This window comes from Fukomys damarensis, unplaced genomic scaffold (genome assembly GCF_012274545.1).
Source record: "Fukomys damarensis isolate Sample0158 unplaced genomic scaffold, DMR_v1.0_HiC HiC_scaffold_6, whole genome shotgun sequence".
NCBI classification, from domain to species: domain Eukaryota; kingdom Metazoa; phylum Chordata; class Mammalia; order Rodentia; family Bathyergidae; genus Fukomys; species Fukomys damarensis.
In genome coordinates this window covers 36,680,803-36,694,746 of record NW_022900918.1, presented here as the reverse complement: position 1 = coordinate 36,694,746, position 13,944 = coordinate 36,680,803, and the positions used below count along the sequence as shown (strand labels likewise).

The 13,944-nt window shown below is 36.8% G+C and overlaps 1 long non-coding RNA gene across 1 annotated transcript; it reads left to right on the top strand.

Annotated features, from left to right (window-relative positions):
• The first annotated feature begins 4,114 nt into the window (after positions 1 to 4,114).
• On the top strand, positions 4,115 to 13,092 carry LOC104848594. The gene is made up of 3 exons (XR_776472.1): positions 4,115 to 4,179; positions 4,247 to 4,370; positions 12,817 to 13,092. It is a non-coding gene; the product is annotated as an uncharacterized LOC104848594 (long non-coding RNA).
• The last annotated feature ends 852 nt before the right edge of the window (positions 13,093 to 13,944 follow it).

Here is a 13,944-nt window from a genome sequence, read left to right as displayed (position 1 = left end):
TTTCAGATTATATAACTCTTTACGTAAAGCCAAAAATCTCAGTGAAACTCTTTTAGATCTGGTAAACTCAGGAGAATAGCAGGATACAAAATCAATACACACAAAAAAATCAATGACATTCTTGTAAGACACAGGGGAAAAAAAATCAGGAAAATAAAGTGTTCACAAAAGCTTCAAAAAATGTAGATACCAAGGAATTAACTTAATAAAGTGGGGGGTCAAAGACTTCTATAATGGAAATTATGAAACTTGAAGAAAAAAATTGAAGAGGACATGAGAAAATGTAAAAACTCCCCCTATGTAGGAGCTGGCAGAATTAATATTGTTAAAGAGGTTATATTACCAAAAGTGTTCTATAGATTCCATACAATCTTTTTGTAGTAATTGCAAATTTATTGTATAAAATATGTTGGTAATATATAGAGAAATGTTATATTTTTATGTGTTGGTTTTTATCCTGAACTTTAATTATTTTAATAGTGTTTGGTGGGACCTTTTCAATATTAAATGCATAGTCTAATTGTTTTACGTGTTTTACTTCACTTAATGTTTCCAAGAGTTTTGAAAGATCATTTCTAGTTCCCCATTTTACAGGTAAGAGATCTAAATCTCAGGTATCAAGTAATCTGCCCAAGTTCACAACTCTGATACATGATAAAGAGTCATATTTCAGGTCTGTTTGACTTACATAGATGACTTTCTAAGCCCTAACTCCAACAAGTATCCCTTGATTTTGTTCACCAGCGAGGGCGAGTAAATGGTACAAGAGGTGCTATTCTTTGACAGGGAGTAAATTAGAATAATTTTGTTGTGTTTATTGGGTTAGTTTTTAAGTATTTCATATAGCGCAGATACTAGTCCCCTTGGGAAGAGCAGTCAGCAAGGATTCGCTCCTCTTCAGTAGGTTATCTCTTCACCGTGCTGCTGTCTTTGCTCTATAGAGCATTTTTATTTGAAGTGGTCTCATTGGTTGATTCTTACTCAACAGTATTATCCAGTAGCACCGTTTACTCTGAAACGCCTCCTTCCAAAGCCTGTTGTCCATATAAATCTGTGATGCTATTGCAATCTGCAATTTAAAAGTGGGAAGGATTGTTAAGGTCAGTATCATTAAGGTCAGGGATTCAGCTTAGGCATCGCACCTGCCACACAAGTGCAAGGTCCGGAGCGTAATAAATAAACGCATAAAAATGTTATTAGTTTGGCTCATATTGTAGCTTCCTCCCTTTTGCTTGTTTTTTGTTTTGTTTCTGCTTTCCAGAAAATACTTTCTTTACAATACATTTCAGCTATGATTTTACAAGAAAATCAAAGTATATTGCAGAATTCTGTAAGATGCTTTTCCCTAAATTAAATGCAAAGAAAAAATTCCATAATTAGTCTTATCCCAGTCATTAAAACTTTCATCACTTATTAATATTACAGTAAAATAAGTGTTCACCATTATCTCTCTACTTGCAATATTCTCAAACTTATCATTACTTTGAAAACATTTATTTAGAGGGCTTTAAAATCTTGCTTTAGGAAGGTTTGATTTGTTCATCTTGAAGATGCAACATAATGGGGTCTCGTCTTCTCGAAGTTGAAGAATATTATGCAATTAAAGAGTTGTTTCTTATATTGCTTAATTATATGATTTCAAGATAAAGATGATTAAAAAACGTGAACATGTGTGGCTGTTATTTCTGTCGTGTGTGGATATTGGGAAATACATACTAGATCATATTTTGCTGAGGTGTTATGGAAACCTCACTTTGTCATAATTATGGAGAGGACCAAGTAGACTTCACTGTGTATCAACAGAAACAGCCGTAGGAACATTTTACAGTGACACAGCGTAATTACTCCGTCACGAGGAAGATGCTGTGGAAACTGTGCTTTCTGCGTCCTTCTCATATTATTTTCTCACACGCAATCGACACTTGTTTGTGTCTGGCTGATCAGACGTTTATCCAAAAACAACCGAAAGTAAAAGAACACTTGTGTAACGCCGCCTGTGGTGAGATGTTGAAGCAAGCCCAATTTCTTCTGTTACTGTCTCGTCTGGCCTGAGTCTGGAAATATCAGTGCCTATTTTTCTGCTAGCTTCCTTCAGCAGCTGTTTGAGGCTCAGTGTATCCGAGGTATGGAAATGAACCACGGGGGATGTTGAAAAATCCTCGGGCAACAGCTCACCCCAAAGACAGAGGTTTTCAGGAATTTTATGTAGATTCAAATTCTGCAGGGGGAAATTGGACATATTCAGGCAGGGAAGAGAAACCTGGGGCAAAGGAGAAAAATGAGGATCTGTCTGTCATAAAGCCTCAAATTTCCCTCAAGGTCTCTCACTTGAACACTGGCCAGGCCATGTTGAACATCGATCCCGACGTCTCACAGACTGTGCTTTTGTTTCAAGTCCCTTACCCAGTGGTAAATTGGGAACAGCTATATATTGAATTCGAGTGTGCATGATCACGTTATAATGTGGAATGGAGAGGTGAGTGACAAGGACGCATTCTCGCATCAGCTCCCTTGGCCGGTTTCTGGGGACACTTGCCGTTAGCAAGGGGGTGCTGCACACATGCTCCCTTCCTGCCAGTGTGTAGAGGCAGTGCAGTGAGGCTGCTCCACACGACACAGCCGGAATAACAGTGTGACAAGTCTTTCTTTGCACACACATTTGCTTCTTTAAGAAACAATAGGGCCGGGCATGATGGCGCATGCCTTTAATCCCAGCACTCCGGAGGCTGAGGCAGGAGGATCGCTGTGAGTTTGAGACCAGCCTGGGCTACATAGTGAGTTCCAGGTCAGTCTCAACTACATAGTGAGACCCTGTCTCAAAAAACCAAACATTAAAAAAAAGAAACATAATAGGCAATTATTTATGTATAAAAAGAAAACCTGGCCTTCGTGTTAACAACCTGCATATATGGATTATGTGCCTATATGACGCGTGTAGTAGATAAGCTTAGGGTGTCAGGAGTGGGAAAACTCCAACGGCTCTCTGAAGAATCAATTGATTCTTTTTAGAAGATTTTTTTTAAGTTGCCAACTGTACCCTGGAGATCTAGAAGATCCAGTAATAGTGAAGACCGAAGACCCAGAAGCTCCCTGTAGTAACCAACGTGAGTCTGTTGGGAGGCTGAAGACTCTGCCAGGATGCCAGTCCTCTGTAAGGGACCAATTTTTAAAGTCACTGGTGAAGACCAGAGCTTCTCCAAAATAGGGAAACACTGCCTTTTCTTTCCCTTTTTATTCTGTCGGAGCACTAAGGTTATTGGTTGGTGTCGGCCACGCTGAGGGTGGCGCTCAGTTTTGTGGCCTATGTGTCAGTCATCCAAGACACACCCAGAAGATGCTAATCTGTGGAGTGGTTCACAGTCAAAATAAGCTGATATATGACAACTACAAACCACAATACCCAGCATAATTCTTCAAATTCTTTGATCCAAAATCAAACTCATCATTGATAGACTACAATAAAATATATAAAATGTATTTGAAAAAAATCAAACATCCTTAAAGTGGTAATAGAGCAGAACTAACTGGACATGGTAAAGAGCATCTCCAAAGTCTAACAGCCAAAATGATAAAAGACTAAACATGTTTCCCTAAAATGAGAGAAAAAACAAACAAACAAACAAACAAGACTTGTAGTATTTATGCATTGTAAGTGCATACTCTTTAAAAAGGAAATGAAATAAAAGAAATAATATATTGTTCTTGATTTGGAGGTAATAAAATGTAACATTCCATCTTAGAGTTAAAAATAAAGAACGCTACAGAAAAATAGTTAAGAGCTAACAGACAACTGTCAGAAAAGAAATACAAAAGCATGAATACACACATACACTCATCCTGACATAGCATGAAAAATGTAAGTAGGAATGTAATCTCCTTCCTGGATGATCAGAAAGATGCCGACATGTTGGTGATACAGAGTCTTGGATCCACAGGCTGGAAAGCGAGTCATTTCCACATTATCGTTGGTGGTTATTTTAAAAAGTTTCAAATTCAGAAAAGTGGTTCTAGCTCACGTGGTGCCGGTAGATCATACCCCCAGAATGAACGTCGTGCTTTGGAACTGGAATGTCCTGCCGAATTCTCGTGCTCTCAGAAGAGGGCTTTAGGGGTGATTAGATCATAGGGCATTGTCCTCCTGGGTGGAGCCGTCCACTGGAGACCTCAGCACCATGGGAGGTGAGGTGCGGTCAGCAGCAGTGGGTCACTCAGGGAGTGGCCCGAAAGGTTGTATTTCTCTCTTCAGCTCCTCCCTTCACTCTCTGTTTCATGGTCACCACGAGGTAAGCAGCTTTTTCGGCCAGACCCTTGTCCCGTGCCATTTCTGCATCTGAGTCTACAGACTACAGGCTGAAAGTCCTCAAACCCTGGTGAGTAGGGAATGTGAAGTATTGTGCCTCAGCTGTGGGAAAGTGACCAATGGAGGGAGGGTGGGGAGACTTTGTGAGGACAGAGTCTTGGCGTACAACAATTTAAATTTTCATTTTGTAACCACAGCCGCATGGCTGCTTTTGGCTTTCACATTGGCATTACTGAAGGCAAAAATGGAAAGAGTCATTAATTGTAAAAGATGACTCTAGTACTCTCTGCTGCAGCTCAAGCATTATCTGATCATACATCCCAGAGAACAGCAAGTGGAAACCAAGCTGTTAACCAGTACAATTCTATCAAATGTAGATAGTCCTGTACACCTGTGGAATGTGGCAGAAAAATACACACTTTATTCTATGTAGCTAAGTTTTCAAAAGCCTTTTTATGTCTAAGGGGAATTTGCCACTTCATGAATATTTAAAGATAAACTGATGTGTCCTTTTCTTTTACTTGTTTAGTTATCTAGGCTTTTGTTGATGCATGTTGGCAGTACGTAATGATTACATTCACTGCAAGGAATTCACGCAGTTACACAGCACATTTCAACTCCCTTTACCCTCCCTTCCTCTGCCTTCCTCTCAATTTCCCAGCATCAGATTCATTTACTTATCACTTAAAACTTTATTTTTTTATTATCTTAATTGAGTTTATTGGTAAATTTTAGGCACACAGTACAGTTACATTCATCATTAGGATCTTGTACCTTTACATGACTCATCTTGGTTCTTATTTTTCCCTATTCCCCTGCCCTCCCTTTGGCCCCTCCACCCCTCCCTGTTTACAAAAAACATTGTTTCCATGTTTTTCCTTTTCACATTTTTTTTCTTTTCCTTTCTTCCCTTTCCCCTACCCCTCCCACTTCCTCTACTCTTTTAGATCTTTTCTTCCTATTACACAATATCAATTATACATTTATACTTTTAGTTTTTCACACCAGAGAAACGATTCGGTATTTACAGATGTGTGACTTATTAATTTCACTTAGGAGAAGACTTTATTCATTCATTAGCATATATACGGATTTGCCAAAGAACATATAAAAAATGTAAAACTATTGTACTAGTTCAATGTACAATTTTAGATATATTGTGAGGGATTACAATAACTTTTTTCCTCTTTTTTATATAATCTTTGATTTAGTACTTTGTATATGTTGAGTTTTTCATATTAGAGAAACCATGTGATATTTAAGCCTGCCTGCCTGAGTTACTTCACTTAAACTTATGCTCCCAAGGTGCATCTATTTCCCTAAAATGACTCTTTTTAATGCCTCAACTGACTGCCTGTGGTGTACCTTGAATACTTTGAAATCTTTGCTAAAAGACAAGTTTGGAAGTGACTTGGTATTTTTATACATTGAACAAGTGCTGGTAGATATTGACTTGTAGTAAAGACAACTTGGTGAATACCTGAACATTTCTTTAACTCTTATACAACCTGGTCTTCCTAGGAATTCAATGTGAATAACAATCTGGTTTATTAAATATTAAAAAAATATTGAAAATCTATCCAGTGACTTTGTCAATTTTTGTCCACTCATTCTGTATTATGAATGTGGCTGCATTAGAACAAATTTCTGAATAGATTATGCTTACTAGAAATTACTTTCTTAACAAATAGTATCACTTTTTTTCCAAAAAGGGCTAGATGATAAATTCTTACAAGTAGGATTCTTATATTCTCTTCCTGAAACTTCTAAATTCTGGCAGTCGACTGTCAAATTTAGCATAGACAATATGTGAAGAAATAGTCTGTTTCAATAAAACAAGCAAAAGAAAGCCAGGAATTTAGCTCAGTGGTTCCAGCACCTGCCTTGCAAACACAAGGACCCGAGTTCAATCCCGGGTACAAAAAGGAAAAAAACAAAACAAGCAAAAAACTGATCAGATTTGTCTCATGAATGTCGTGTACAGCTGCTGGTCTAGGGGATGATAGCATCATAAGACTCTAGAACTTTTACATACAATGTCAATGTCTAAAGTTCAATAAAAAAGTACTAGTTACCAAATTATAGGATTCAAAAACAAGAGGAAAGAATGGGAATTGGAAATAGACCGAGGGTGACCAAAAATATGTAGTTAGCTTACTAGTTTTTGCAATGATTATTGTGAGTAATCAACATTATTGCGCTGTTTTATATTCTAATCATGTTATAATATAGGTATATGAATAAATGTATGTAATTATCTTATTCAAAGTAAAATAATTATAATTTTTGTTTTAGAGTTCTTATAAAACGTTTCACAATTTAATGTAGATTTGTACAAATTTTTTGACTGAACACTTTTAGTTGCTTTTAAATAAAAATTATCTATGCTTATTGAAAACACTACAGGATTTTTAATTACTCTTTAACGACACACATTATATAAGTGGTGTTTAATGGTGTTTTCTGTAGTACACTCACTGTCCGACATCTGCTTGATTTTTTTTACTTCAGTCCATTTAAATATCAAAGATAAAATAAATATTTAAATATTTTCTCCAATATTTTCTCCAATATTTTCTTAGATGGTAACAAGAATAACTCTGTTACTAAGTTAGAAATATATGTATGGAAGAAATCTTTATGAATACTTGAATAAATATCAAAGTGGCATTAGCCACCTGTAATTTAAGAAACCAAAAATGATGTTAATGTGTCTTGCTTTAGCACAGAATAACAAAAAGAGATAGTCTTACCTTAATATAACATTATTACTCGCAAGCTTTTGTTTTCTCTCACAAGTTTCATTAAAACTGTGAACCAAAAAATTCATACAGGGTTTAAAAACATATCCTAGCAAAGATAGTGACACAGAAACACAGAGCCAGTAGGAGCCATGTTCTGCATTCTCAGGAAAACTCAATATTGCAGGTCTGTTGAGCTCCCTGGGAAGGCATTAAACACGTCAGGAGTCTGAGACTGCAGACCATTCAAAGTCAATGAAGCAGCGAGACAATTAGACACAGTTTTCCATTTGGCTTAAATGCATAATCACCTCATTTCCTCTCTTCTGTTTCTTGACATCTAAAACTATTTCATACTCTGCTCCCGAGGGGAAAAAAGAAAGAAAAGGAAATCCTCCTCCCAGAGCAGTAATTGTATGTTTGTATTGATTTAGAGGTGACTTTTATCCGTGGGTATCATTATTTCCTTAGCAAAAAAGCAAGTGAAAATAATATATTTTTCTCTGAAAGCTTTTTGGTTGTTCAGGGTGCCTGCGTTTTGTTTGTAAGACAAAAGATGCAGGTAAACGTAGTTCTCAATCTTCTACACCTACTGGTTATCACAGAGGGCCAGAAGCATTCTTTGAAATTGGTAAATACCTCAGGCACTACAAAAAAAATGCCGTGCCATTTTTTTATATTCTTTCCCAAAGCAATCAGAAGACACACTTGTGAATTCTCAGAACTTCTAAGCATGCTTCTCAGCTAAGTTAAATACCTTAATATTCAAAAAAACTTGCTAATACACAGATGAACGAATCACGGGTAACATTCCACCAAATTTAATAATCTTTCGTTTAAAATACATTTAAATATATTGTTGTTTAATTAACCGCTTATTTAACATCAGGTCATGAAATACATTTAGGTTAATTCACTAGTTGATTAGTTTTCCCAAGGTTTTAGATAGTTGGTATTAAGCATCTAGAAATATAATCCATGGCCCTGATTCTCTTTCTAGGATGGAATGTGTCATACTATATTTTTAGGGAACCAAATGGGAGCCTATTAGGCAGAGTTTATACTATTAAAATTCAAACACTGTAAAAATAGAATAGAATAAGTGGTTTTTGAAATTTCTTAAGCAAGTTACATCTGAAAAAAATTCAAACAAATATAAAATCTTGCTTGAGGAGGACATACACTGGATTCTAAAATAAAATTGTTTAAAAATTAAACATCTGTGGATTTTTGAATTTTGAAAATTCAATGCTGTTATGCACCATATAGAGAGAAAATAAGTAACATCCTTCTTATTGTCAGGTAAATTGTTTTTTCTAATAAACATTAAATTTAATAAATATTAAATTAACTTATCTCAGAGAGGAGAAGAATTTTGCATTTGGTTTCTGTACACGATTTCATTGATAAGCCTTAGGATCATTTTATGGTGCAGTTATAGGTAGATTGAAAAACTGAGGAAATGTTTTCAGTTTTAATGGAGAAAAAAAAAAAATCTGTGGAGCACGTAGAGTAGTCCTAGAAGTCTGAGTGTATGGGCTGAAAATTTCAAGGCATATATAAAGGCACAGACCGTTCTCACTGTATTTCCCCAGCAGAATCTGTTTGCACAGAGCAAAGATGAACAGTGAGAGTTGAGCTCCGTGGTTCTCCTGGCGTTCAACCACAGGGAACAGAGCTCAGGTGGTCGGTGAGCGGGGGCACCAGGAAAGCAGAGCAGGGAAGGTGGTACCAAGGCCCCTCCTCTTCACTGTACACTGAGTGAAGCCCCAAAGTTTATTTCATCTTCTTGGAAAACCTCTAGATTTCACTTGTGATTTCATAATTTAGGATTTGATATAGATTATTATTTTATTATTTTTGGTCTCTTCTTTAATAGGAAGTATATGCTTATTTTTGAAATACACAGCTGTCCAATATTGGGGACAAAAGAAAAATAATACAAAGAAATAAGCAACAAAAAAGTGAGCCAAGTCCTAAACTAGCGAGCTGGGGGACTCTCACCAGAATGACACAAAGTAATCACTGAAATGTTGGGTTAGTCGTTCACTGAACTCATGCTATACAGAAGGTCCCGGAGCTAGATAACTGCCCCATGAACTAACCAAATGAAAATCATGGCTCCTTTCTACCCCGAATTGTAATTTAGGAGACAAATAGATGAATTTTTTAAAAAGCAGGTTATCAAAATGCTAAATATTACCAGACAATGATAGCATCATGTAACACATCACAAGTAAGTTCTAGGGAAATTCAAAGGGTCACAATAATTCTACCCAAAAGAATTAAGTGTTCAAGGATGGAATGTTACTTGGCAGTATTTCATACAGGTGGTTTTTTTGAAGTTAGTAAATTATGCTAAAGGTATAATAAAATATAATTATTGAATATTTTCAATATTATACTTAAGTGTGAGTATAAAACTGATTCTCCTTGTTCTAAAGATTAAGAATGATGCTACAGTTAGGGAAAATTGTTGCCCCAACGTTTTGCCTCTTGCTAATCTTATACTAGTTACTTATTTTTGCTTAGAATCACAACTTGTTATGGTTTTCTGACTATTTGTAAGGTGAATGAATTTATTACACTTTTATGAAGGATTTAGACTTTAAAGGTGTTATTCAATATTTCAAAAGAGCAATCAAAATATTGCCATTTTTGACTTCAGAAATCTTTTTAACTCGTGGCAATGAAGGTTGATTGGCCTATTCACACTCCTCCTGGTCTTAGGTTCCCCCACTTTCCTCTGCTCAAAACCCGCCACCCATGAAGATAACAGGGGTCGTGGAATGGAATTCACTGGCTTCTGTTGAAGCATTTCATGGTAAAACTTCAGCTGATTTGCACTTTTCTGTAAACTGCTGTCTTAAAAAACTGTAGGGCCTGCAAATCAACAATCAGCTTTTAATCAGTCTCCATTTGAGGAAGCCTGCGGATGTCTTATGAAAATATACATATCTGACTTGACTAAAAAAAACCTTTGCAATTATTAACCATAATTCAGCAAAAAATACACGGAAGAAAAGTGATGATTTTACCTTTATTGGCAATTGCAAGCTATCAAACACAGAAAAATTCTAAGTGCAAGTAGTTTATCTACCTTCTCTCATTTCATCGCGATAAAAGAAAAAAAACACTTCAGTAATTATTTCCTAACTTAAAATTCTCCTCACCTAACTGTATCACCAAGTCAAGTCGGTGGTGCTGAGGTGGTTACGATGATAGACACACTTGTCAGGGGGGAACAATTTTAATTTTGTGTATGCAGTGAGCATTGCAAATATTTAAATGAAAAGTGATGCACTCAAAAAGACCTAAGGCAAGGCCAGGGATTTACCTCGGTGGCGCCCCCGCCTGCCTTACAAGGGCAAGGAAAGGAGTTCCATCTCCAGTACAAAAAAAAAAAAAAATAAAAAAGACCTGAGGCAGAGAAGACAGGTCCTCTAGGAATGTTCTAATATTACTTGTTGACTTTACAACACACACACACACACACACACACACACACACACACACACACACACACAGTCACACACACAACATGCTACAACTTCCTCCAGACCCGTTCAATAGCATTACTACTCTCCATCAGCGCCGGTCATTTTTTAGGATTGAAGTTCACCTGCTGTTCTTCCAACTGTTTCACACATGAAGTTCTGTTTGGTTGATAAATACATTATTATAGATTTTTTTACCAAGATTTAAATTTATTTTAAATTATGTATTTTACTAATATCTCTCCTACTGATTCAGTTCCTCTACATTAGAGGCTACTTTTCTTATTTTTGCTGAATATTTTTAGAAATGGTTTTGGTCATATATCAAATACGATAACAACTGAATAAGAGGACAACTATTTGAAAGTGATTTATGTACATTATCTTCATTCTTAAATAATAACTTTAAATGTATGCAATTCTAAGTCCAAAAGTTTTATCTCAGGGCCTTCATCGTATTATAGCCTTACCTTCTAGAGGATAACAAGGCTGAGGAGAAATCTTGTGTAAAACGGATACCAGTTCGTCTCTACACAATTTCCTTTTGCTAAATAATCTACCTTTCTCTGGATATTATTACACTTTTTATATTTCCGAGATATAACAAACTTGTTATAAACAATTGATACTTTTATATTTTATTATGCATGGTGCTATTTTAATTGCACACATCACCCAAATTGTTATTTGTAGGACATTTTCCTTCCAAAAAGGGAAATTTCTTGTTATGGACTTTAGACTGCCTGTACTCTCAGTGAACGGTGTAATTTAGTCTCACTGTCATTTTCTTATGAACGATGTCTGCTCTTTGTGACTTGTGACAAGCAAGCTTTGTGTGCTGAGGTTTGTGTGTTGTAGAGTCATGCAAGAGCACCTACTTTTCCAGTCAGCTTCTATCTGTTATGATGACACGCACTGGTGCTGCATTTTCTTCTTCACCCAATGACCCACGATGGGCTGCGTGAGAATAAAACTCGAAATCTTTTCTGGCCCGGGAGGTATTTTGCTCTTACATTCCCGATAATATTCGTTCTGTCATTTCTCTGTCCCTTGGCCTAAAAGTAATTCCAATACATCAGATTTTTATGTATCCTATATATTCTCATCTTGTTCTGTGAGCGTTTTCTATTTCTCCTCTAAGTTTATTGAACTTTCGTCTGCTTTATCTTTCAACCTTGTAGTCGTTTTAAGAAATCTCTCCTGTTGTGCTCAGGAGTGGAGCAGGCTCCTGGACCCCTGTTCCCCAAAGTGGTTCCTGCCTCTTTTCCTTTGACAGCCTTTCCTGGCTCTCAGCTCTCTGGACGCCTTAAATAAGTATGTTTTTGTTTGCTTGCTCGTCTGTTTGCCGGACCCTTCCAATACCCTGTTTCTGGTTTAGAAGCAGACTACTGCTGAAATCATGAACCAAAATTAAACTTTTCTCCTTTACGTCACGTGTATCAATTGTTGGGTCTGCAATGATAGAGCGACTTACAACTGCATCTCCACAGTACACAGGGCGCCGTCTCTTCCATGCACACTAGGCAACTCCATTGCGAATTCTTAACTCTGAGAAAATGGATCTTTTGACCTTACTATTGTTAAGGCACATATGCTATTGAAATTGTCATAGTGTATTCCTACAATTAATACTTTTTAATTTGGTTTTTCATTTCCTCACTTGCTTTAGTTTTTATGCTGAAATAATTTTAAGCACAGAAAAGTTATAAAAATAAAAACATTACTCCCACATATCCCTTATGCCAACTCATCATTTTTCATATTTGCCTCGTTTTCTTGTTAATCTTGTAATATTAATACTATTTTGGCCTAATTATATTTTTACTGATAACCATGCACATATAGTTATACGTGTAAGTATCATATGTGTTATTATATTTGGAAATCATGATTGTGAGGCTGGAAAATAATAAGGTCATTATACTTATATTTTAAAATAGAATTGTTTTCCAGAATACTTTTTGATTTAAAGAATATTTTTGAAAATAGATTTTTCCATCTGCTTCACATGCAATTTTTCTATTAAGGAAAAATTTTGATGATAACCGAATTACAATTAGTTAACCTATACTGACCGATTGTTTTTAAAGAAGGTATATACTTTACTCCATGTCCCTAACTGTAACGCAAATTTTTTCCTTCTCAGAGATCACAAGCAAGATAATAACGCACATTGAGATCCCTCTAGCCTGTGACTTTCAATGTTCCTTGGTTTTAAATAACGTGCTACTCAAGTCATTTTCCTGTCTCGCGGACTTGCTCTCCCTCTGTATTACAGGTGCTGCCCTGTGAAAAGAGACCCCTTTAGCTCCCTGTAGGAGAAGGGGCAGCTCCTCTTCCCTCCCACCTCTCACAGGAGACCAAGCGCGACAAGGATTCTGCAGCCAGGAGAGTTTGCCCTCTGAGGGGCTCCATAAAGGAGGAGCCACTGAATCATGCAGAGGAACCACAGCCATGGACTTCAGGCAGGAAATTTTCCTTCCAGAAGGGAAAGGGTAACTTCCCTGTGGGGTCACCACCCCATAGGCTCTTGAACGGTGGGGGAAAGGTAATAAGGGAAAATAATATGAGAAAATGAAAAAATGGAAATAAAGTGTTTGTAAATGGGGAGGAGGGGGGGTGAAGGGAGGGCAGGGACAAGGGGAAAAAATGAGAACCAAGACCTGTCATGTAAAGGTACAGGATCCCAATGATGAATGGAACTGTACTGTAGACCTAAAATGTACCAATAAACTCAATAAAAGAAAAAGAAACCATGACAATCGCCTCAAAAAAAAAAAAGCAAATAAATAAAATTACTGGTAGAGAAGAACGGCTTGAGGTTTCGTGTTCCATCTGAAATGGAACATTTTCACCCACATGCATATCAGGGAGGAGGCCAAAGACGCTATAATAAAAACACATAAACTGGTATTGTGGACAGATTTCTGCTCAGATGCTTCCTGCTCTGTATCCATGCCTGAGATGTGTGTGCGGAATTTGAAACCAGAGTTCCTAACCATCCCTCTCATCATACTCGGAAGCAGCTCACCTCCTGTTCACCCTGCAGCCCTTGTTGTCCCCTGCTCCCCGCATGCGGGCCTTCCAGTCTGTCCGACATGTGGGTTTCATGTTTACAACAACCCTACTATGACTTGTGTACAAGAAAGACATCGTATCATTTTCCAATGTGCTTGTTTTTCTTTTTAACGATGACACTCTAACAGCAGAAATGACATATGCTGGTTATATTTATTCGGCTACAATTGATGCTGGCCGTCACTTTCAAAATGTTCATGATTCTTTAATTTTGGAGTTACCTTTCTATTTGTATATCTGCAATGGCAGTCCTGTGAAATTTTCCTTTTTAGTTCTCTTCTATTATTATTTTCCATCCCATTTATATTTGTATTATTTGGCAAACTAT